The sequence below is a fragment of the Ceratotherium simum genome, chromosome 2 (genome assembly GCF_057802395.1).
Source record: "Ceratotherium simum simum isolate JZ-2026a chromosome 2, ASM5780239v1, whole genome shotgun sequence".
Lineage (NCBI taxonomy): Eukaryota > Metazoa > Chordata > Mammalia > Perissodactyla > Rhinocerotidae > Ceratotherium > Ceratotherium simum.
Genome location: NC_141901.1, coordinates 84,713,048 through 84,730,758, shown reverse-complemented (window position 1 = coordinate 84,730,758; position 17,711 = coordinate 84,713,048). Strand labels below are relative to the sequence as shown.

The following is a 17,711-nucleotide window of genomic DNA, read 5'->3' as shown; positions in this document are numbered from 1 at the left end:
AATGTTCTAGGGAAGAAAAACCAGGATCTCCCAGGGAGGTTACAACTCAGTGGGTAAGGAAGGCATAAGCAAACAAATGGTTATATAGTTGTGATAAGTGATAGAGTAGACATACTGGGGGAAATGTGGGAACTCAAGGTCAGGGAAACCTAACCCAAGCCGGGGGTCAAATTTGCCCAACTAGAGGCTGAGTCTCAAAGCAGGAGTAAGCTGTGTGGAATGGGGAGGAGGGGAATACACACACACCACTTGCTTTATACCTACCAAAGAAATATCACTTCAAAGACGTTACTTTGGATGACTGCGTACTTATTGTTGCTGTTGCTCAAAAATAATTTTTGTAACTGATCATCATTAACTTAGAAGATTATCAGTAGTAGTATATCATTATACAGTTAATCCTTCATTATTCACCAATTCTATTCTTGCAAATTTGCCCGTTTACTAAAATTTATTTATAACTCCGAAATCGGTGCTCCGGTGCTTTCCCGGTCGTTTGCAGACATGTGCATGGGCAGAGCAGCAGAAAAATTTGAGTCCTGTGTTCCCAGCTGAGATCCAACAAGGCAGTGTTTAGCTTTCTTATTTCAGTTCTCATAAACAAGTCCTTGTGGTCGATCTAGTGTAATTTTGCATTTTTTGTGCTTTTTGCTGGTGATTTTGCAGTTTAAAGAAATTTCAGCAAAGTGCTGAAATGCTATCTAGCGTTCCTAAGCACAAGGAGGCTGTGATGTGCCTTATGGAGAGACTACATGTGCTAGATAAGCTTTACTCAGGCATGAGTTATAGCGCTATTGGCCATGAATTGCAATGTTATGTTAAATAAAGTGTCTTTAAGCAGAAACACACATAACACAAGATTATGTATTGATGAGTTGACTTAACCCTGCATTTCCCTTAGAGGCAATGATTCAGTATTCATAAATTCAGCATCCACAGCAACATTATAGAACGTAGGTATGGCAAAAAATGAGAATTAACTACTTGCAGGATAAATTTGATTTTGGGAAGTAACCAAAGTCATTTATGGACAGGAGTGATGAGTTAGATGAGGATGGTCAAGCTGGACAGTATAGAGATATGATTATTAAAGTCTTTGTCGGGCCAGCCCCGTGGCTTAGCGGTTAGGTGTGGGTGCTCCGCTGCTGGCGGCCCGGGGTCAGATCCTGGGCGCGCACCGAGGCACAGCTTCTCCGGCCATGCTGAGGCCGCGTCCCACATACAGCAACTAGAAGGATGTGCAACTATGACATACAACTATCTACTGGGGCTTTGGGGAAGGAAAAAAAAAAAGGAGGAGGATTGGCAATGGATGTTAGCTCAGAGCCAGTCTTCCTCAGCAAAAAGAGGAGGATTAGCACGGATGTTAGCTCAGGGCTGATCTTCCTCACAAAAAAAAAAAAAAAAAAAAAGTCTTTGTCAACCTTTTAAAACACATGCGCTCCTTTTGAGAAACAACTTACCATCCTAAATATTCTAATATATTTCTCTTAGCAGACATGCCTAGGTTGAGAATTAGTGTACAGGTTTACCATCAGCCAGTCTGATGCTTTATAGTGAAAGCTGAGTGTTTATAGTGAAAACTATAGTTTTTAAAAAGTTCGCTAGATTTAATAAAATTTTATTGTGTTTATTGCTTTTTTAGACTACCCTCTCCCGCCAGTGAAGAATAATTTGTATAGAGTAGTGGTTGACAGACTTTTCTGTTAAGGGGCAGACAGTAAATTTTTAGGCTTTGTGGGTCATACAGTCTCTGCTGCAGCTACTCAGTTCTGCCACTGTATGGCGAAAGCAGCAATAGACGTGGGTGTTATTTTATATATCATAAACTCCTGACAACAGGGCTATGCATTATACTATTTTATCCTTCATGGCACATAACACAGTAGAGTCTCAATAACTGTTGCCTTGACTTGCTGATTTAGCCTACATAATAAAAAGGCAATAGTTAAAAAATATTAAAAACTCAAACATTGTAACCCATCCATTTAAAATTAAATTATTCTTGAAATCTTACTTTTTTTCTTTTATCTATAAATGTCTTTCTTTAAGCAATTATAATAGTTTGGTCTCATTGTATTTGGAATTAGGCAGTCAGTGGCCTAATTTTATAGTAGTTGGTGAATACTGTAGCACACGTTGGCTTATTTTTATACCTGTCCTAATACTTAATATTTGGTAGGTTGCAATAAAGTCTTTGCATCATAGTTAAGCCTCCACAGTAGCAGTGGTTTAATTATTATGCTTTCATGGATGCAGCCTATTATAAAGATATTTCAGGGGCCGGCTCCGTGGCTTAGCGGTTAAGTGCGCGCGCTCTGATGCTGGCGGCCCGGGTTCGGATCCCGGGAGCGCCCCGAGGCACCACTTCTCTGTCCAACGCGAGGCCGAGTCCCACGTACAGCAACTAGAAGGATGTGAACCTATGACATACAACTATCTACTGGGGCTTTGGGGGGAAAAAACTGAATAAATAAAATCTTTAAAAAAAAAAAATAAAAAAGATATTTCATAGTTAAGGTTAGGTACTGATTTAAATTAAATCATTGTAGAGTTGTGAACAGTTGGAGAGCTAAACAGACTTGCTAGATAATCAGTTTATTGCAGTCTCAGCCAAAAGCCTAATAGTTTGGTTAAACAGCAGCCTATGCTCTCCTTTCCTGCCTTATTTCCTGCCTTCTTTCTTGCTACAGACTTTTTTTTCTCTACTACTTGCCTTACTCTGAGGAGCTGGTTTGGTTTCACACTGGCCACAGACCACTCCCCTCTGGCCAGCCAATTAAGTTTTCCAAGTTATTCTGATGCCTTCTCTGGCTACTTGTGAGAGGAGAAACTTTAGAAAAGAATCAAGTGAAAATCACCTAAATTCCTCATTTCCTAGTATTGCTTTTCTACTTTCCACATTGTGAAAGTTTATACTGAGTGAGCATGTGTAAATAGAGCCATTACCACTACTCTACACTGAATATAAAGTATTATTTTGAAAAAAAATCCTCAGAAGTACCTTTTTTCGTAGATGAAAAATTGAATAGTTTTATTTTTCAATTTTAGTGAGATATAATTGGCAAAATTATAGGATATTTGAAGTGTACATTGTGATAATTTGATAGATGTGTACATTGTGAAAGGATCCCTCCCCTCTAGTTAATTATAACATATCTATCACCTCACATATTTATCTTTTTTTAAAATATGGAATGCTTCACAAATTTGCATGTCATTCTTGCACAGGGATCGTGCTAATCTTCTCTGTATCATTCTAGGTGTAGTACGTGTGCTGCTGAAACAAGCACTAGAATACTATTTTATGAGTAAAAATGAACTTTTCTTTAGAGTTCATCTGTGAAGATTTTGTTTCCCCTAAATGTGCTTGTGAGAAATGTGTATGTGTGGTGTACTTAAGTTCATAGGTTGAGGTTTCTGAAAAATTGGGTCGTAGCACTGGTAATTAGAAGAAACCTCCAGATCTACACTGTCTAATACAGTAGCCACTAACCACGTGAAGCTGAGTACCTGAAATGTACTGTCTGTGGCTATCTGAATTGAGATGTTGTGTAAGTGTAAAATTAACACTGGATTCTGAAGACTTAGTACAAAAAAAAAGAATGTAAAATATCTTGATAATTTTTATGTTGATTACATATTGCAGTGATAAGATCTTGTAGTTATTGGGTTAAATAAAATACATTATTAAAACTAATTTCACATATTTCTTTTTACTTTTATTAAAATGTGGATTCTAGAAATGTTAAATTACATATGTGGCTTGCATTTGTAGCTCACTTTATGTTTCTGTGGGACAGCACTGTTCCAGATTATGTGATCTTTCAACATAATCAGAGTGTTATAATCAAATATGAATTTACAAGATCTTTAAAAAGACCTCGAAATTCTATAGTTTCTTTTGGCTCTCTGATTCAATATTGAAAAGTGCTGTAGAGAATACTTGAAGTGATTCCCGAATGCTAGGAAAGGATGAGATTAACTCACTGTAAGTTCACTAATCCTCTAGTAAGCTTTTCAGTGACTTGTAAAAGAAGATAAGAAAGAAAGGCTGTTTTATTAGGATATACTTTAATGTCACCACAGAATAAAATTAGTTCTACACTCCCAAAAAAGGAAATGATTTTTTTCTTTACTGTTTCTTTTTTTTTTAAATTGTTTTATTGAGGTCATAATAGTTTATAACATTGTGAAATTTCATTGGTACATTATTATTTGTCCGTCACTGTATATATGTACCCTTTTACCCCTTATGCCCACTCCCCAACCCCCATCCCTACTGATCTGTTCTCTTTGTCCCTGTGTTTGTTTATCTTTCACATATGAGTGAAATCATGCAGTGTTTATCTTTCTCTGTCTGGCTTATTTTGCTTAACATAATACCCTCAAGGTCCATCCGTGTTGTTACAAATAGGACAATTTTGTCTTTTTTTATGGCTGAGTAGTATTCCATTGTATATACATGCCACGTGTTTATCCATTCATCAGTCTGTTGGTACTTGGGTTGCTTCCACGTCTTGGCTATTGTGAATAAGGCAGCACTGAACATAGGGCTGCATAAGTTTGAATTGTTGATTTCAAGTTCTTTGGATAAATACCCAGTAGTAGGATAGCTGGGTCATATGGTATTTCTATTTTTAATTTTTTGTGAAATCTCCATACTGTTTTCCTTAGTGGCTGCACCATCTTGCATCCCCACCAAAAGTGTATGAGGTGTCCCTTTTCTCCACATCCTTTCCAATGTTTTTTTTTTGTTTTTTTTTTTTTTGGTGAGGAAGATTAGCTCTGAGCTAACATCTGTTGCCAGTCCTCCTCTTTTTGCTGAGGAAGATTGGCCCTGGGCTAACATCTATGCCCATCTTCCTCTACTTTATATGGGACGCCGACACAGCACAGCTTGACAAGTGGTGTGTCAGTCCGCGCCCAGGATCCCAACCCACAAACCCCAGGCTGCCAAAGCATAGTGCGTGAACTTAACCACTACACCACCTGGCTGACCCCTTATTTTTTAATTTTAATTTTTTTTTGTGAGGAAGACTAGCCCTGAGCTAACACCCGATCACAATCCTCTGCTTTTTTGCTGAGGAAGATTGGCCCTGGGATAACGTCCGTGCCCATCTTCGTCTACTTTATATGGGACGCCGTCACAGTGTGGCTTGACAAGCGGTACATTGGTGCGCACCCGGGATCCAAACCTGTGAACCCCAGGCTGCCAAAGCGGAGCGCATACACTTAATGGCTGTGCCACTGGGCCGGCCCCCGGCCCTTTCTTATTTTTTGTCTTGGTGGTTATAGCCCTTCTAACGAGTGTAAGGTGGTTTCTCAGTGTACTTTTGATTTGCATTTCTCTGATGATTAGTGATGTTGAACATCTTTTCATGTGCCTATTGGCCATCTGTATATATTCTTTGGAAAAATGTTCATATCCTCTGCCGAATTTTTGATTGGGTTTGTTTTTTTGTTGTTCACTTCTGTGAGTTCTTTATATATTTTGGAGATTAACCCCTTGTCAGATATATGATATGCAAATATTTTCTCCCAGTTAGTGGATTGTCTTTGTTCCTGGTTTCCTTTGCCTTGTAGAAGCTCTTTAGTCTGATTACGTCCCATTTCTTTATTTTTTCTTTTGTTTCCCTTGTCTGAGCAGATATAGGATTCAAAAAGATCCTTCTAAGACCGATGTCAAAGAGTATACCGACTATATTTTCTTCTAGGAGTTTCATGGTTTCACATCTTACCTTGAAGTCTTTAATCCACTTTGAGTTAATTTTTGTGTATGGTGTAAGATAATGGTCTACTTTAATTCTTTTGCATGTGTCTGTCCAGTTTTCCCAGCACCATTTATTGAAGAGACTCTCCTTTCTCCATTGTATGTTCTTGGCTCCTTTGTCGACTGTAGATGTGTGGTTTTATTTCTGGGTTTTCAATTCTGTTCGTTCATCTGTGTGCCTGTCTTTGTACCACTATCCTGCTGTTTTGATTACTATAGCTTTGTAGTATATTTTCAAGTGAGGGATTGTGATGCCTCCAGCTTTGTTCTTTTTTCTCAGGATTGCTTTAGCTTTTTTCTCAGGATTGGGGTCTTTTGTTGCCCCATATGAATTTTAGGATTCTTTGTTCTCCTTCCGTGAAGAATGTCATTGGGATTCTGATTGGGATTGCATTGAATCTGTAGATTGCTTTAGGTAGTATGGACATTTTAAGTATATTTATTCTTCCAATCCATATGCAAGGAATATCTTTCCATTTCTTCATGTCATCGATTTCTTTCAATAATGTCTTACAGTTTTCGTTGTATAGGTCTTTCACCTCCTTGGTTAAATTTTTTCCTAGGTATTTTATTCTTTTTGTTGTGATTGCAAATGGGATTGTCTTCTCGAGTTCTCTTTCTCTTAGTTTGTTGTTAGAGTATAGAAATGCAACTGATTTTTGTAAGTTGATTTCGTACCCTGCAACTTTGCTATAGTTGTTGATTATTTCTAATAGTTTTCTGATGGATTCTTTATGGTTTTCTATATATAAAATCATGTCATCTGCAAACAGTGAGAGTTTCACTTCTTTGTTGCCTATTTGGATTCCTTTTATTCCTTTTTCTTGACTAACTGCTCTGGCCAAAACCTCCAGTACTATGTTGAATAAGAGTGGCAAGAGTGGGCACCCTTTTCTTGTTCCTGTTCACAGAGGGATGGGTTTCAGTTTTTCCCCATTGAGTATGATGTTGGCTGTGGGTTTGTCATATATGGCCTTTAGTATGTTGAGGTACTTGCCTTTTGTACCCGTTTTATTCAGAGTTTTTATCATAAATGGGTGTCGTATCCATTGTATTGCCTTTGCTCTTTTGTCAAAGAACAGTTGACTATATTTATATGAGTCTAGTTTGGGGCTCCCTATTCTGTACCGTTGATCTATGTTTGCCTGTTCTTTCACCAATACCACACTGTCTTGATAACTGTTTTTGAAATACAACACATTTGAAATACAAATGCGTGCATTTGAAATACAAAAATGCTACCAATGTAAAGTTTTAATGATTTTAGATTTTAACAGAGAGTCAAGATAATACGTAGCAAGTATTAACAGGAATATTTGGAAAGAACCATTTATTCTTAGTTGGACAGCTTTTGTGTGTGTAGAGGTGTGTGCTTGTAAATAAGGCCATTTTGTTATACATATAGTATAGTAATCTTTTTCCTAGGAAAAAAATTCTAGTTCATAGGATGAGATTGTAATTGCTCCTGGACTGGTTCAACTAACCCCATCTCTTATCAACAGATTAAGAATTGTCTTTCAGAAAATGTGCAAAGTCACATAGCCAGAGCTTGCTTAGAAGAAGAAGTCTTGACCTGAAATGACCACAGAACCAAAGATCCAGAACCAAAGGATTGGGACCTGACTGGAATTTGAAAGTCAGACTCTTATCAGAAGCAAGGGTTCCCTAATTCAGGAAGATCTGGTGTTAAAATTTCTTCCTCACCTCATCATAAATGTTTCAAACCCTATCATAAAAGTTTAGAACCTCATCATAAATGTTTAAAAGCTTACCATAGGGGCTGGCGCAGTGGCATTAGCAGTTAAGTTTGCGTGCTCTGCTTTGGCAGCCCAGGGTTCACCGGTTTGGATCCTGGGCACAGACCTACACACTGCTCATCGAGCCATGCTGAGGCAGTGTCCCACATAACAGCAAGTAGAAGGATGTACAACTATGACATACAACTATCTGCTGGGGTTTTGGGGGAGAAAAAAAAAGAAAAAAGGGGGTAGATTGGCAACAGATGTTAGCTCAGGGCCAATCTTCCTCAGGGAAAAAAAAAAAAGTTCTACCCAGAACTTTGTATAAAACCTTACCATAAATGCTTGAAGCCCACCAGTTAAAACCTGTCCCACTAGTGTTTTCTCATGCCAGCCTGTTCTCCCTAACCTCTTAAATTTCACCCCAAATCCTGAATTGGACAGGCAAGTCAGAGGGCATATGCCCTGTCTCCCTGCAGGTCAATGTGGCAGAATAAAGCTGATCTCTTTTCCCAAAGGCTGATGTTGTAATTAGTTTGCCATTTATGCGCATTGGGCAAGAGAACCCCAATTTTGTGCAGTAACAAGATCGTCATTGTAAGAGTAGCTAACACTTCCATAGTTCTCACTATGTGCCAATCATGTTTAAGTGCATCAGACATTTATTTCATTAATCCTCACAACAGCTCTCTGAAGTTGGTATTAATGTTAACTCTCATTTGCCAGATGAGAAAATTGAGGCACAGAGAGGTTAAGTCTAAGGCCCACACCTTTGTCACATACTTTGATAAACAAAATAACAAACATGCATAAGTTTTCTGATTTGGTTGAAAAAATTAAAATTATTTCTTTAAAATATGTTTTTAACTTGCCTTCAGTTAGAGATGAACGACCCGTACCCCAGCATAAGAACTTGACCTTGTAAACATTAAGGAGAAGAATCTGACTCTGTAATTTTCATTTATAAAAGGGAAGAGAATTGTGTTTTCATGGAATAATCTCATTAATGTTTAAGTAGTAAAGTAGAAATTTAAAAATAGAAACACTAGGGGCTGGCCCAGTGGCGCAAGCAGTTAAGTGTGCACACTCCGCTGTGGTGGCCCGGGGTTCACTGGTTTGGATCCTGGGTGCACACCAACGCACCGCTTGTCAAGCCATGCTGTGGCAGCGTCCCACATAAAGTGGAGGAAGATGGGCACAGATGTTAGCCCAGGGCCAGTCTTGTCAGCAAAAAGAGGAGGATTGGCAGATGTTAGCTCAGGGCTGATCTTCCTCACAAAAAAAAAAAAAAAATAGAAACACTATTCATATCTTGTGTAAAAATATAGCAGCCTTAAAGAAATTTAAGAAAAAAATGTATAAGTGTTACTAACTTAAGCTAGTTTTTGTTCTCTTCAGACTTTCTGCCACACATATGCATACCTGTAAAGACAAGTAAGCAGGGATTTATGTGATTTCTAAATAATGTTTCAAATAGACTAGTATTACGCAGTTTTTTTGGTTTTGTTTTTATTATTACTTTTAAAAACACATTTATTAAATGAGCTTTATTCACATCTCTTTTCTGCTCCATTTTCCCTAACGGCTGCCACTACTGTTACCGAGCCCTGAGGGGCTGGTGATCCACAAGTGGGTCCTTTTACCCAGAGTTGCTTGTGCCAATAGAATGAGACCGAGTTTGAAATAGCAGAGCAGAAACTTTATTCGTTGATCAAGGAGTATGGAGAAGGAGAGCTCATACTCTGAAACACCTTCTCCTCGAAGGGAAGGTGAGCAGGGTTCTTATGGGATGTGAAGTGGGGAGGGGTCTCTGCATCATTGCTCGGGGTGGGAGCATTTGGGGCATGCGCAGATCTTCCCTTCTTGCACACAGCACCCCATCGCCATCTTGGACCTTTCTGGTTTGGACTGGTTTTGTGCTTTGGCTTTGGTTCCTATAAGCAAGCCCAACTTAAAACAAAGCATTAGACGTGGAAAATGTTTTAAGGACTTCTCTGGGTGACAAAATCCCTCTGACTGTGTCCTGCTCCTCATTCTTGAGGGGCAGTGGGTGAAGATCTGTCTTCCCTACTTCCAGCTGACCAGGAGCATCGTCATAAGGGCCCATAGAGGAGTGGAACTTACCCCTAGCAACTTTTAGGTACGTTTGGTTGTCACCGGTTGGACTCCCAATCTCTCATCCCTGGGTTACTACCATTTGGAATTTAATAGAGTCTAGGCTTTTGCTAACAAAGGAAACCAGACAGTTTAGAATGCAAGGTCCAAAGAGTAGAAGAATCAGAATAGCCAGCAGAGGCCCCAAGTGGTAGAAACCAGGTCAGGCTGGGAAGAGCCTGTTTAACCCCACTCTACATCTGTTTTGTTAGGTCTGGTTGGCCTTTTTCATTTAACCAATTAGCCTTTTCTAGTAGCCTAGTGGCATTGTCTTTGATGATGCCAGTGCTGTTTGCATAACCTTAAGGAGTAGGTGCATCTTGGAAGGGCTGTGAGCAGTTTAGGCAAAAGCAATTGGAAATAAGCACTCCAGGGGGAGTACAGGTCAGGGTGAGAATAAGTATGGTTATGAGAGATGACAGAAGGAGTCCCAGCATCTCCACAAGGGGTTGGATGCCAACCCACCAAGGACTTATCTTTGTGTCTCTGGAATAAGAGCTTCAGTTCTGCAAGGGGCTGATAGGAGAAGTCAGGATGGCTTGGAGTTTCTGAGTTTTCTCGTTACGTCAGGATGGCTTGGAGTTTCTGAGTTTTCTGGTTTGGGGGCTCTCTTGACTTGGGTATGGTGCACCCAACGGGTGACTCCCTGTAATTTTAGGGCAGAGTGAGTGGTTAGAATCACCAAATAAGGCCAGTTCCGCTTAGGAGTGAGCTGGTCCTGTGGGCTCCTAGTTTTCCATGTTCTAGGTATACCCGGTCACCAGGCTGGAAGGGATGGAGGGCCAGGTCCATGGGGCTGGGCAGGACCTGGTTGCCATACACTGTGAGTGCCCTCACTGTTTCCCCCACCTAAAGGGCATACTCTAGTTGTTCTCCTGTACCTCCAGTATTCCCCAGTTGGCTTTTTGACTGGGAGGGTTGGAGTGTTACGTGCCAGTCGGCATGGCCTGATGAGGCCTTGATCAATCAAGTTTTTTTATGACAGTGGCCATGCTGTTTAGGGCATCCTATCCGAGAGGATATTGTTTAATATTTGGGCACTTGTGCCTAGGTTTTAGTTGGACAATTATGGGGTTCGCTTGGACTGCATGCCCCACTCTTTGTTGGGCCCAAACCCGAGTAATTTCGTTAAGTTTCCATTTAAATCTTTTGATTCAGTCCCTTTTGTCTGGGAGCTGGTGCATAATCAGCTAGTGACCAAAGGCTGAGGGGACATTTACCTTCATTTGGTCTCCTTCCAAATAAATGGAGGCTCCCAATTTATGTAGTACGTCCTTACCCAGCGACGGAATAGGGCATTTTGGCATGTATAGAAAGGAATGGGTTAACTGTTTTTCACCCAATTTGTAGCTTAAAGTCTTAATAAACTGCTTGTTCTCTGGGCCCCCTGATACCCCCACTATATTACATCTCTGACTAGTAAGTTTGGAGATTTGTAGCCAGATATTTGAGGAAACAAGAATAATTCAGTATCCAGTTCAGTTTATAGGTAGGAAACAAAAACCTCAAAGATAATTAACAGAGCTAGAATCTAATATCCATAATTGTGTATTATAGTTTCTACTGAAACATAATTTTTCTCTCTAAAAATCACCCTCATTTTTACCAAAGATAGCCAAATTAAGACTAACTGGTTTGTAAAATAAGTCTGGTTTCAATAAACTTGGCCCAATTATTTTCATAAGTATAGCAAGAATAGCAGTTGATCATATAGGCTCTTTTAAATCTGCTTTGCTGGAACTTTTTATGAGGAATCTCAAATTGAACTTAAAAGGCCTCTCAGAAGAAAGCAAAGCCAAGGACTTGTTGTCAGACTCTGCCTGCAATACCAATAGAGTTGGGTGAATTCCTCTCTCCTGGAGGTTCCCAAAATACCCTGAGGTTCTTTGCACCTACCAGGGAAGTGACCTTCTTTACTCACCTGGTAAGGTTGCTGGGAACCTATAAGCAAGGTACCAGGCCAGTATTTCCAAGTGGCTTTATTCCATGAAGTCAGTCTTTGTCCCTTAGCTGTCTTGTCTTATCTGAGTCTGCATGTTTCTCTCAAATATGACATTCCAGTCAAAGCTTTGGTAAAATAACCAATGTTTCCAATTGTGTCCTGTTATGAGGAGATCAGATTCTTATTGAACACATGCAAATAACTATATTGCCATGAAAATAACAGAGGGATTAGGTAGGGAGAAAAAGATAAATATTTAAATTCTGCTTACAAAGATATAATTTACCAAATTGCTGTAAGTCATAGCTTAAGAGAAAAGAGAAAAGGTTTCCTTAAATCTGGAAAAACAACACATTAAAAAAAATCAGCAATATTTCAAACGAAAGTCATCAAAATTATAATCATCCTCATCAGTTCATTTACTCCCATGTAATCAATTGTTGATCTTCTGTTAGCAGTTTTATGATGCCATCAGTTTCTCCTGTAGAGTTCTGTAATTTTTTCCCAGCTCAGTTTTATAATCTGCAAGTTCATCAGAAACCTGCCTTGTAGAGCAAATGTCAGAAGATGAAGAGGAAATGTATCTGCAAAAACAGAGTAAAACAACAACTATCTGCAAATGACAAAAGACTCAAAAAGGGCAACTGACAGAGACTTGGCTGTTTCTGTTATGTACAACACTTCAAGATAATGACTGGAATTATGGCTGACAACCAGGACAGGTCAGAATTTTAGGAATGTTACATAATTTTTTAAAATACTTGTATTAATAACATTTACCTGCACAATATCATAGGGCCCTATGAAACAGTGCTTAGTTATCCATTTAACCATGATGACAAAGATTTTCAGACAAATGTGTAAAATTAAATAGCTGTAAGAAAAACCGTAAGGCCTGTGATTATAGACCTGATAAAAACAGTACAGGAAATTTATTTTGATAAAACATGAAATCTCTACCCTTCTGGTACACTGCTCAAAGATAAAAACCTTTCATAATCTCTTTATCAAGAGCAGACTAAGGGCCGGCCCCGTGGCTTAGTGGTTAAGTGCGTGCGCTCTGCTGCTGGCGGCCCGGGTTCGGATCCCGGGCGCGCACCGACACACTGCTTCTCCGGCCACGCTGAGGCCGCGTCCCACATACAGCAACTAGAAGAATGTGCAGCTATGACATACAACTATCTACTGGGGTTTTGGGGGGAAAAAATAAATAAATAAAATCTTTAAAAAAAAAAAAAAAGAGCAGACTAAAAGTTTAAGAAAATTATCCCTTTTAAGAGAGAGAAAGCCAAATTTTAATTTTTGTACCAGTTTTTATATTATAAAAGTTTAGTTAATTAAATTCATTTTGATCTTAGCCAACTCACCCATGCACAAAACTCTTTTCCTCAAGTCGTCTTCCACAAACCTTCTGTAACTTTTTTTTTAGATTCAGAATTTGTCCCATGCCTTTTTTTCCCCCTAGTCTTTAGGACAAATTTATCTTTCTCAACAAAACAAATAAAAATTTCTATTCTTTATGCCTTCTTTACTAAAAACATACATCTTTCTTTCCTTGAATACAATGATAGTTGTTTGCCTTATTAATTTTGGCTTTAATCACGTATATTAATTACAATTTTAGCTCTTACAAGCCCCTTAATTTTTAGTGAAAACTAAGAAGTAAGCAATTATGAACTGTCTTACATCAGCATTCTGTGGCTTGGCAAATTTATAAATACTTTTTATGATTTTTAGAAACATGATACTTCATAGTACAATTTTTACATAAAATACAAGACATGCTTGCTAATAGACCCAAACATCTTGTAGTTTCTCTGTAATAAGAAGCCAAAGGTAGATAAACCTATATTTAGTAATTAATGTCTAATATTTTATCTTATTTAAAAATGATATAGATATTCAGTGAATTTTCCATCATTTAATTTAATCTAACAAAACTTCAAAGTTTCAAGTTACCAAGAGATTTTGGAAGTTATTTTAAATATACATGTTATAATACATAATTATTGTTTAAAAAAGTTTACCCAAAAACTTTTACTTACATCTACTTAGTTTACTTGTTTCCAATAATTATGCTTAGATTTCCTACAAGAACTTCATGAGACAGTAGGCAACATCAGCTATCATTCTAAGCTGTTATTTTTATTGACAGATAACGAGCTTATTTGGCTAGTAAACCCAGGCTGCATGTCTGCATCATACCCAATGTTGATAACTGAGGACGTGCCTCTTTCAACCAAACCAACAAGCTTAAATAAGCTTTTGTGTACCAAAGATTAATTTATATCATGTTAGCTTGAAAAACATTTGGGTTATTTTCTACTGTATTTAGAAGTAATTTATGTAAGTGCTTACTTTAAGCCAATTGAACAGAGCTCCTAATTTTGGCCATACCGTCCAGAGATAGAAAAATATTACATATACCACATATATATATATAGACACACACATAAACAACGGACGGATGCAACAAAGTTTTTATAGCCTCTGTTTTAAAAATTTTCCTTAGATTTTTGGGCAGGAGTGCTTTCCTAGCAGTCTACATCTCCAAAAGCTTCTTTTGGGGTCCAGCCCCGTGGTGTAGTGGTTAAGTTTGGCGTGTTCCGCTTTGGTGGCCCAGATTCACGGGTTCGGATCCTGGACGTGGACCTACACCACTTGTCAGCCATGCTGTGGCGGATGACCCACATATAGAGTGGAGAAATACTGGCACAGATGTTAGCTTAGGGCTAATTTTCCTCGAGCAAAAACAGGAGGATTGGCAACAGATATTAGCTCAAGGTTAATCTTCCGTGGCAAAAAAAAAAAAAGCTTTTCCCATTTTGTTTTTTCAGTCTTAGGGATCTGGGATGGTCTAGATAGTAGCTCCTGGAAAGGTCACAAGTTTTTGAGATTAACAGGGGAGGTTAGTTACTTAGCAAAGGACTGACACACCCATCCAGTTACATTATCCTTAATTTGCTTCTTTCCCTCTGGGTACCTAGTTTTGTCTTAATTTAGGGAAGAAGGCCAAAAAATTCCTTTCAGACTTTAAATAAGAGCTTCTAATTTGGCCAAATGTCTGATCATAAGTTACTAAATCTTGTCAAGTTTCAGCTGGGAAAAACAGTAACTATTCCTGACAGCATTAAACAACTCCATTATTTTTATTTTTATTTTTTTATTTTTTTAATTTCCCCTTGACTGTTTAATGGTAGCAGTTTCCGGGAAAATCTCTCAAGAGTCTGTCTCATTAACCCTGGGAGGAGCTCATATTGGGTCCTCCTTCAAAGGTAGATTACAGGGGTGTTCGTAAAGCCATTACTCAATAAGCGCACTTCTTAAATGATCTAATTGGAACATTCCTTGTAATAGCCAATGTACAAGTTTTGGAGGCTCAAAGGAGCCCCAAAATGGCCACTATAATTTTAAATTATCCCAGGTTATCTTGATCCAAAGGTTCTTTTCTTTTTGCAGTAAGAATCCTTTTTATAGCTATTTTTGAAGTCATTTTGACAATTTTATTTATTTATTTATGTATTTTTTGTGAGGAAGATCAGCCCTGAGCTAACATCCATGCCAATCCTCCTCTTTTTGCTGAGGAAGACCAGCCCTGAGCTAACATCTATTGCCAATCCTCCTCCTTTTTTTTCCCCTTTTTCTCCCCAAAGCCCCAGTAGATAGTGGTATGTCATAGTTGCACATCCTTCTAGTTGCTGTGTGTGGGACGCTGCCTCAGCGTGGCTGGACAGGTGGTGTGTCGGTGCGCGCCCGGATCTGAACCCGGGCCGCCAGTAGCAGAGCACGCGCACTTAACTGCTATGCCAAGGGGGCCGGCCCCCCAGTTTGACAATTTTAAAGTGAGATCTCCTTTACCATGCTTAATTAACATTGCCTGAAGGGCGGATTTATATGCCTTCACAATATCAGGAGGGAAACGTTTCCCAGTGAGACACAATATTTATCCCCATAATATAATTTAAAATACAATCAGGCATAAGAGATGTAATCACTTTTATACAAAGCCCGTCATTCCCGGCTGGTCCTGTTGGAAGAAGATTAGCACAAAGACAAAACAAAAACCCTGAACAGCTGTTCTTACCTCCTTCCATCACCATCTCAAAACCTCCGGCTGAGGCATCTTGGCCTTGAGGGTCCGACGACCCCGATTGTGACCTGGGTTGATCAGGTGTCCCTGATCCCTCACCTAATAGGTCATTCATGGACTGGTACCAGTCCTTGAGAGAGTGGCTCCCTTAAGGGACTGGTGAAACTATTCCCGGGAGAGAGCTCCCTTGGTCCGTTCCTGGGGAGAGGGGCTCCCTCAATCCTCAGCAAAGGCCTCTCCTTTCCCTCAGTCCATACCTGAGGAGAAGCCCCTCTTCTCTCTCAGTCCTGCGTGCAGGCATACACCCTGTTCTGATGCTAAACTGAAGATAGACTTTACGTTGGCTTGCGGGAGATCCCTCTTGACTCCAACGAATGGACAGAAGACAAGTCTAAGTGCGGCTGTGGGTGCCAGTTCAGTGAGAGTCAGTGGGGAGAGTCCAGCAGTCAGGCAGGACAGTCCTGGTGTCCCCACCGCCCATTCGCAAGCCTGCTGCAACATAGGTGAGTCAGCCTGAGATGTGCTGCTGCAGGCCATTGCTTCACCTGTTGGGAGCCAAGAGGCTGAAATCAAGGAGAGTAGCCAGCAACTATTCCAGTCCCGGCAGGGTTGCCAGATTTTGTTATCGAGCCCTAAGGGACCGTGACCCACAAGTGGGTCCTTTTGCCTGGAGCTGCTCACACCAATAGAACGAAACTGAGTTCGAAATAGCGGAGCAAACTATTTGTTGATCAAGGAATATGGAGGAGAGCTTGTGCTCTAAAACACCTCCCCAAGGGAAGGTGAGCAGGGTTCTTATGGGATGTGAATGAGGGAGGGGTCTCCACATCATTGCTTGGGGTGGGGGCATTTGGGGCATGCACAGATCTTCTCTTCTTGCACATGGCACCTTTTGCATGGGTTTCCTTTTGCACACGGCACCCCATCAGTATCTTGGACTTTTCTGGTTTGGGCCGGTTCTGCAGTTTGGCCGTCGGCAGTGTTCTGCTTTGGTTCCTATAAGCAAGCCCAACTTAAAAACGAAGCATTAGACTTGGAAAATGTTTTAGGGACTTCTCTGAGTGACATTACTGTTGCCTTTATGTGCTCTTATTTTTGTCATAATAATTATTTACAGAGATGACAGTTGCTCGCCCCCCCATAAAAAAAAAACCACATCATCTCATACAAACTTAGATGAAGAAAATTTACTGTAAAGTGATTGTGTAATGGACTTTCAACCCCCAAGTGGTAGAGGAGACAACTCAGTCTGAAAAAGTGAATGTAAGAGTAAAATGTCTCTGAAGTATTACGTAGTTTACTAATGGTCATATTGATCCATTACCCTATTGCATCTAATTGCGATGAATATATTTGTATATATAATAATTTTTTTTCTTTGAATTATTTTTTAAGGACACCATTTCCAGGTATGGTATTTACAGGGCTTTTAAAGTTATTTTTAATGTGTTCCCATATGTTTGAAGGAATTATTTACACTACTCATTTTACCAAAACTTAGCTCGATTGTCTTATTATTTAAAGTCTTAAAATTATAATTGCTTCCTTCTTAACTCGAAATTCCCAAGTTGAAGTGAATTCTTGCTTTTCAGCTTTACCACTATGATTCTTTTTTGTGTGTATGATATTTGAAGAAATATGAAAAGCCTTTATCACCCTTCTGTATGTGTGAGAGCCAGTTTTCTTTCCATTTGTTAATATATAATGCATTTCTCAGAAATGTATTTTAATATTTGGGTTCTAAAATAATTTAATAAGTCAAATCCTGATAATATTTCTAGCTCTCTGAAAATGATTGAATCAGATAAGAATCTATTTTTTTTCCTCCCAGAATTACCCACCAGAACAATTCAGACTTTTCATAGATAGTAATGTCAGTGTTCCTTTGGTAATGCATATTTAAAGGAAATCTCTTGGAAATTAATTCTAGAATAGGTGATTTTTATTGTATTTTTCCTCGATTCTAGATGCTGATCCTTGCGCTGGATTCTAACTTGCAATATGCTTTTTTTT

The 17,711-nt window shown here is 39.2% G+C and overlaps 1 protein-coding gene and 1 non-coding gene across 5 annotated transcripts in view; one reads left to right on the top strand and one right to left on the bottom strand.

Moving 5' to 3' along the window:
- DNAJB4 (DnaJ heat shock protein family (Hsp40) member B4) overlaps window positions 1–17,711 on the top strand; it is a 45,735-nt gene that overhangs the window by 16,142 nt on the left and 11,882 nt on the right. The gene's annotated exons all lie outside the window — the stretch shown is intronic.
- On the bottom strand, window positions 3,187–3,293 carry LOC147918079 (U6 spliceosomal RNA). The gene has a single exon (XR_015549328.1). It is a non-coding gene; the product is annotated as a U6 spliceosomal RNA (small nuclear RNA).